Source organism: Parasteatoda tepidariorum, chromosome 10 (assembly GCF_982258835.1).
Source record: "Parasteatoda tepidariorum strain Cologne lab strain chromosome 10, Ptep-v5.0, whole genome shotgun sequence".
NCBI lineage: Eukaryota > Metazoa > Arthropoda > Arachnida > Araneae > Theridiidae > Parasteatoda > Parasteatoda tepidariorum.
Genome location: NC_141764.1, coordinates 92,657,434 through 92,665,045, shown reverse-complemented (window position 1 = coordinate 92,665,045; position 7,612 = coordinate 92,657,434). Strand labels below are relative to the sequence as shown.

The 7,612-nt window shown below is 28.8% G+C and overlaps 1 long non-coding RNA gene across 1 annotated transcript; it reads right to left on the bottom strand.

Moving 5' to 3' along the window:
* Window positions 1-1,477: 1,477 nt before the first annotated feature.
* Window positions 1,478-2,984, bottom strand: LOC139426323 (uncharacterized). The gene is made up of 2 exons (XR_015429765.1): window positions 2,826-2,984; window positions 1,478-1,696 (listed from the first exon to the last, which is right to left on the bottom strand). It is a non-coding gene; the product is annotated as an uncharacterized LOC139426323 (long non-coding RNA).
* Between the last annotated feature and the right edge of the window lie 4,628 nt (window positions 2,985-7,612).

Here is a 7,612-nt window from a genome sequence, read left to right as displayed (position 1 = left end):
TAAAAAAATCAGATGTAAGCAAATGAAAGGTATCGTCGTGATTGTATTTTTATGAACATACGAGTAAAACTATTTAATTAAAAAACATACGACTATTTTACATTTTTAAAAACTTATAATTTGGATAACTTTTTATATTTTTTTTTTTTGTTTCATTAACTTTGTGAACATCAATGCGATTGGAGCGTTCAAAAAAAAAAATGCATTCTTTGTGATTAAGAAAAAATTAACAATGGGGACAGTGGGTGTTCATCAGAGCAGCCTAATAAGTTAACATTTAGATCCTCCAGATTATCATATACTTCATTCAATGTATTTAAATTGATGTTGATTGTAGACATTGTTGTGTTCTCTAATAAAGAGATGCAGTTAAATAATTTCTCTGAGGGAAGCAGTAACCCACCATTAGATTTTAATTTTATCAATTCAGCATAGAGAGGATTAACATCTTAAGAAATTAGGCTGTCTAAACGTACTTTTTTCCCTTTCTGGAAACATAGCCAGCAAAATATACTTTATTCTCAAATAATATATACATAGATTATCATCAGAATTAATGTTGTTATAGGAATGGTTGTCTAACGATGACAATTGTGTCTGAGTTTCCGCCAGGTTACCATTACCTTCAATAAGTGTGTTCAACTGAATCATCCATTCTCTTTTTTTATTTTGAGGAATCTAAATCGGTGACAGTTGGAAAGTCAATCAAACTTTGCAGGAGGTTGCCTCCACTAATGTTGGAACCTTTTCTTGACTTTATTAGTGAATACGTTCCTACTAAGCGGAAAATCTGTAAAGATACAGTGGAGCTTGGGTGATCGTTGTAGCCACGGTTCCTTGGGGTATTAATCCTTTTTTCCTTCTATAGTTCTTTCTTTTTTCCCTTTTTTTTCCCTTTATTTCAATCGCTTTATTTCGTTATTCACAGATATATTTTAAAACAAAAGGATTCACTAAAATTAAAAGTTTTGTTTTTCATTAACGCTTCATATGTAATTAAAATTAAATAAATATGTGTTACAAAATTTTTTGCAAAATAAATTCATCACATGTTTTAAAATGCTTTAAGACAGGGAAAAAATTATATATCACATTTACCCATTGTAGCTTTCTGATTATGTCATTTTAATTATAAATATTTCCCAAGTATTTTATTTCCTCAAATCTAGCTACATACTTCGCAAGAAGGCAATTAAAAAATTTCGCTAGAATTATGTAAAAATTATTCGTTTAGGTGTAAACAAATTACTTAAGTAGTTTGTTTGTAATGACGTACAGGGGTGTGTTGCCGGATCAAACTCCTAGATAAGAAGGATATGAAAAGAATAGTGTAATAATGTAATCTCTAGGAGAGGAGATTTTATTAAATAAAAATGAAAAATTTGGAATACATTAAGAGAAAATTTTATTTTAAATTTATATATGTATGTATGTGTCTATTCATAAATGCAGGAGTTTGACAAAATGATTGAGACACTTCGATACTAACACATTTTTTAATATTTAAAAAATAAATACCTAGAGAATCAGTTCATAAATTTAAAAATTATTATCCCGTTGATCACAGATGGGAGCTTCCATTTCTATCCATTGAAAAAATCTTTCTGCAGTTACTAGCGGCAAAGCCGCAATTCTTCGTATCTTGATATGTTCTCGGATCATTTTTGTAGGCTGGCACCAGACCTAAATTTTGTATCTGGAAGAAATATTTGCATTTAAGAGTTTGCCTTCAAATATTTTAAAACAATTTATTTATCTTAATCTATGATTTAAATTTTTAAGTTATAAGATTCATTTACAAATTTCGGTCATTTACGCAAAGAAGAATACTAATTAAAATTTTAATTTATAAATGGCTAATATTTTTGGATTGATAGATTAAAAATTGACTTCTTGAAATATGCTATGTTATATCAAATCAATGCTAGCGTTTATCCGAAAACCTTAGTCTCAAATGTTGGATGTCTGTATAACGCAGAAGTACCAAAAAATATACATCGAGCATAGCATGAAAAAAGTTTTTGAAAAAGTGCATAGGACTTCTTTTTATATTAAGATAATTTTTAATTTAAATGAGTTAAAAATTGAGCATTTTAGCATAAAATTTTTTACATTTAAAACACCATCTATGAGGCAAACATAAAAAATTTATTTAAAAAATTTTCATTCTTTACAGCAATACTTTTTATTAACAAATAAGAGTATCTCGAAAAAAATTAAGGTTAATACAACAAGTTATATTAGATATAGCTATTCTTTTAGATGTTTATGAGATGCAATTTGTTTAAAATAAAGTATAAATTCAACAGTGTACAGAGTTTGAACACCATGAAGCAAAAAATAATTACATTTAAAAAATGTAAACATTTCCAAGTGAAAGTTATAAGCTATAGTAGTAGAATTTAAATTTCATTTCATTAAATGAAATGACTGCATTGAAAATATAATAAATGTTTTTAAAAAATTCGATGATCGTTACTTAAGATATAATTTATATAAAGGAGATGAAAATAAAACTATTTTTAAAAATACTATATAAGTCATCTAAAAATTTACATTTTTATAAGTAAGAAATTTAATTTGTTAAATTAAGAGAAATTTTAAATGAGACTTTTTTTTACTAAACAATTTACTACTTTTTTACTTCTTTTGAAATTTCTTGAAAAATACTAATGAAACAATTCTGAAGATATGAAACATCTTTAGGCTTTTACAGTTATTGGGTCCAAGCTACATGTATGAAAATAGAAATAACCGAAAACTGTTTCTGATTGTAAACAGAATTAAGAATGCTACAAAAAATATTATAATTAGCTAATATTTACCTTCTTCCAAACATTTTGCGTGTAATGAAAGAAGCAACCCTTGACTGATACATTTGGCACTTCTGCTCTCAAGGCATTTATTGCCGCCAATTCGAAATCAAACATCGCATTTTCCGGGGGAAACTCTTCATCCACCTTTCTTGCCTCCTCCTGTATCATCTGAAATAATCTTTTGTATGTTTCATTTTTTTCATCCTCATTTCATTTTTATACAATCCGTAGATTGTGTAGAGCTGGTTAAATAAGAGGGGGATAATCTTAAATGTGCCATCGGCCCAAATTTTTTTGGAGGAGCACATCCTTTTTAAATTATCAGTTGTGCAAAATATCTGAAAAGAGAGATAAGTACAATTTATCAAAAAGCTGGTGTGAAAAGTATTTAAAAGTTGATATTTGAACATATATAAGTTGCTTTCTAGGTTTTAATCCTCATATTAAGGCTAACTTATTGTGTATGTTTTATACATATATTAAAAAAGATAAAATTCGATAAAATATTCGATAAAAATTTATATGATGTAATTTTTCAAGTTTAAATTATTTAATACATTCATGTAAACTAAGTTAAAAATTTCACATTCATAAATAGTTTTTATATATATTATGACCTGTTAAACAGTAATTATAAGTAATAGAAAACACACTTGCTCTGTTATCATATACTATGAGTATAATGCATAGTTTGTTCTTAGACGAATGCATAACACACGAAACTTTTAAGCTCCTATTTTTAAAAAAATTATCGGTTTCTAAGAGAAAAAATATTCTTACCAATAGCCTATATTTTCCGGTACCATCTCCGAAGAAGAAGTCTCTGCCATCTCTTGTTTTTTTTATATTTCTCAGTCCAGAGTATGTCATCAACACTTTTCGGAAGTGCTCGCTGCTCAAAATGTCTCGCTTTATACAGCACTTCGTGTATGCAATCAAATTCTGGCAAGCCAACAGGTGTGTCCACTGAAGAAGCTGCTTCGGCTATCTTTTCACTGGAAAATAACAGAAAAAATTTATTAGTACTGTTAAACATAAGTCGTAGTAAACATAAATGTAGTTCAGGTTGAAATTTAAGATTAAATCAATGTATAAGCGAAAATACTTATCTGCAGTTCATTTTTTTAAGTTAAAAGGGCAGTAAAAACAATTTTATTAAACTCAATAGGGAGAAAAAACTAATTCCCTAACAAATGTAACATTTTATGTTTATTATTAGATTTAAATCTAACACGATTGAAGAAGTGACTTTAGTAAAAAAGTGTCCAACTAAATTAAGCTCATCAAAATTAAATTTTATTGTATTTAATACTCATTGTACACTGAATAATATTATATACTGAATAATTTTATTTACTGAATATTTATTTCTACTAAATTATTAATACTGAATAAAAAACAAAAATTTGACATAGTTTAATAAATATTTAATAATGTGTTTTATGTACATTAAAGGAGTAAATAACATTTTTTTTAAAAGGGGATATCAAAAAGTACAATTTTTTTGATGAAATTACCATTTTCCTCATAAAAATTGAATTAATATTAATTTATATTTGATTCTATTAAAATAAATATATAAATTTTGTAAAATCTGTTTTATGTGCAGTGTTGAGAATAAATTTCTTTTATAGTTTCATTATTTTGTTACTTGGTATAATAAAAAAATAATAACTAAATAAATCAATAAAAATGAGATAAATTGAAATAATTACTTTTTTATTTGGCTGAATTTAAAAAACGTGACATAGTTCATAAATATATAAATTTGATAACAATTGTTTTATGTACTATATTAAAGTAGAATTTAAACTTATATTGCTTATATATAAACAAATTTTAATTAAATATTAAAAATGAAAACTTACTCATAAATTCTCTTTACTGTAGTTTTTTCTTCCGATACTCTTTCTTTCATTCTCTTCAAAAGAGTTCTTTTGAAAACCATTTTTTCCTCTGGCTCATGATTATGAGTTCCAGACATTGAATGAAATTGCCCATCTTTAATGCAGACACGTGCACTGCAACCAGTCCACTGCGAACTACAATACCATACCGATTCTTTTATAGTGGAATAAATTCTTTCTAAATATTAGCACCCTGCCTCCTCTTTCCGAAGGAAGAAATTGAATATGTTTTTCATCCATTTTTATTTGCAATGCAGTTTCAAATAAAACTAATTTGTAAAACGTATCTTTAAAATTAAAATTACAAGTTATCATTGATATGTTTAAAATGTGTTCACTTCTCTTCACAAACGCCTTCCTTATATTAGTATACATTTGATGAAAATACATTTAAGAATATTTTTATCAGCAAGTAAGACTGCTCAATTCAACCTCTCACTTAATTGCTGGTGCGTCACCCCTACGAACGCCACCCGAAGGGGGCCTTTCGTACGCCAAAACGAAGGGGTGTGCAACCCTAAAAGAGCACCCCTCTTTAAGTCCGTATAAAAAATATCTCCTCCATCATAGCTGCAGCTTCTTAGAGGGGTAGGGGGCTGAAATCCGAGTGCATCTAAAAGTGGATTAATACCCCAAGACACCTGTAGCCACAAGCATGCCTCATTATTCCAAAAAACCTCTGTAGGAAATCTATACAGTATCTTTAAAATTTATTTTTCTCATAACATAATTGCAACTATCAATCATGAAATGTGACTACTCTAGAGTGGCTTTAAGAGTGACAATCAAGCCAGAATAAGTCGAATGAGGAATAAAATGATAATTCCTCTCCCTCGGGAGGCGCTCCCACTCAACAAGGTATTCAATGAAACTTTGAATTTCCTAAAATTATAACTTAAGTGTAAGATACAGTTTATTTTTAAAGCCATTATGCAATATAATAAAAATCCTGCCTTTGAAATACCTTTAAAGCTTTGGATTGTAACCTTAAAGCTGATGACGGTACCCTAGAATTCATGGCATCAATGAGCCGATCAATACGCTGCACGAAGGTAACACATCCTTCACTTCCAGCAAGTTTGCTGTTACGTATTTTAAAATGCTTCATTCCAGCTGCTGAAAAACTGAATTAAGGAAAATTAGTTTAATCAAGATGAGTTCATTTTTAAGAAAAAATGCTTTCAAAATTTAAACCAATTGCTTTTTTATTTCCTAAGTTGGCTCTCAATTTGTACAAGAAATAGATAAAAATACAGCACTAAAATGAAAAATTCTTTTTTAGAAATGCATTGTCTTTGAACTGGAAATAATTGATCGTTAAAATAACAATTTTGCAATCCTTGCGCCAAAATATCAGATAGTGAAAAACTAAAAACAGTAAGAGACCACCAACATGGATTATTAATTGAAAAGCCATTGCCACATTTCATCGTTTGAAAATGCTTGGGCCTAACATGGTCAGCGTAGTACAAAACTTCAAGTTGTAATGGTTTGGTTTGTCACTTTCCACAACAGCATCCCAAAATTTCAAAGACATTGGTCCATCTGGTGTTTAAAATTTCATAATATTTCTTAAAAGTAAATCTTCATTTTTAATTCACTATTTTAAAATGCTTTTATAATATGCAAAAATTTGTAATATTTGAAAAAATGGACAATATTTTAAAATAACATATAATTTAAGAAAAACGAAAGGACTACTCATAATATTCAATATAATGCTAATTTCTGGATAGAATTATAACCATTGTATTTATGTTTTTAACTATGGCATTTCTAAAACATTTTATAAGGTGTGGGAAATCTGACATGAACCACATCGTTCTTGTCTGACCACGTATGTGTTCACAGCTGATGTTGTCCATCGTGATGCCAAATTTGTGCCACATGCTCCGATTCCATGAGGCGCCATCAGTTCTGACATTATCGACATAAAAGTTAGAATTCTCAAGTTGCATAACACACTCCATAATCAAATGGTGAAGTAAAGTCTGAATAAGGAAAATATGAATCTGAGTTGATCAGCTTTATGTGAGTAAATAAAAAACGCCATGGATTTCAAGGGTTACGGTGCTAAAAGCCAAAGTTGGTGACACTTTCATTTCGTCTATCAATAATAAACCTAATGAATATTGAAAAAGTAATCATGAATCGTTTAATGTTAACCACAATTATTTGTTTCTTACATTGTAGCATCAACAGAATATTACCTCTCCTATCATTGGGATCCATTTCTGACGATTTTCTCCTTAAAGCTCCAAAAATGGCTTTGAGTTTCTTCAAGGTTTCGTCAAATGTTTCGTCAAGGTAGTAACAGACGGTAATTGGAGTATCTTATGCTCCCTAAGATGTTTGCATGTCTTGGAACTTTTTATCAGCAGACATTCATATATCCACTGATAAGTGTAACGCATGCCGAATATCTCACACCTTGCAGCCTGCAAGCTAGCTTTGACTGCTTCTTGTTTGACCAGTTGGCAGATCTTTTATGCTTTAGTTAACGAGGTCATCCTTAGCACCACCACAAAGCTTTTTTGCCTCCGACGCTTGATTTGTAAGTTTCTGTACCTACATTATAAAAACTCAATTGCATTAGAACATATTACTTTTTCATGAACAAATACTAAGACAGAGTTGACAGAATTCATGATTTTTTGTACTTACTAGTCAAATCATTTAATAAAATATATTATTTTAAAACAATAATATAACAAAATAGTTGATATTTAGCTATATTACAACCAAAAGTTCTAAAAATGTATCATTATTTTTACTAACAATGCATTTTTAAAAAACAAATTTTTTAATTATTACAATCATTGAATAAATAAAATCAGAGTTTTCTCTATTCAAGCTAAACAACTTAAAAGCTGGTAGGCAATTTGTCAG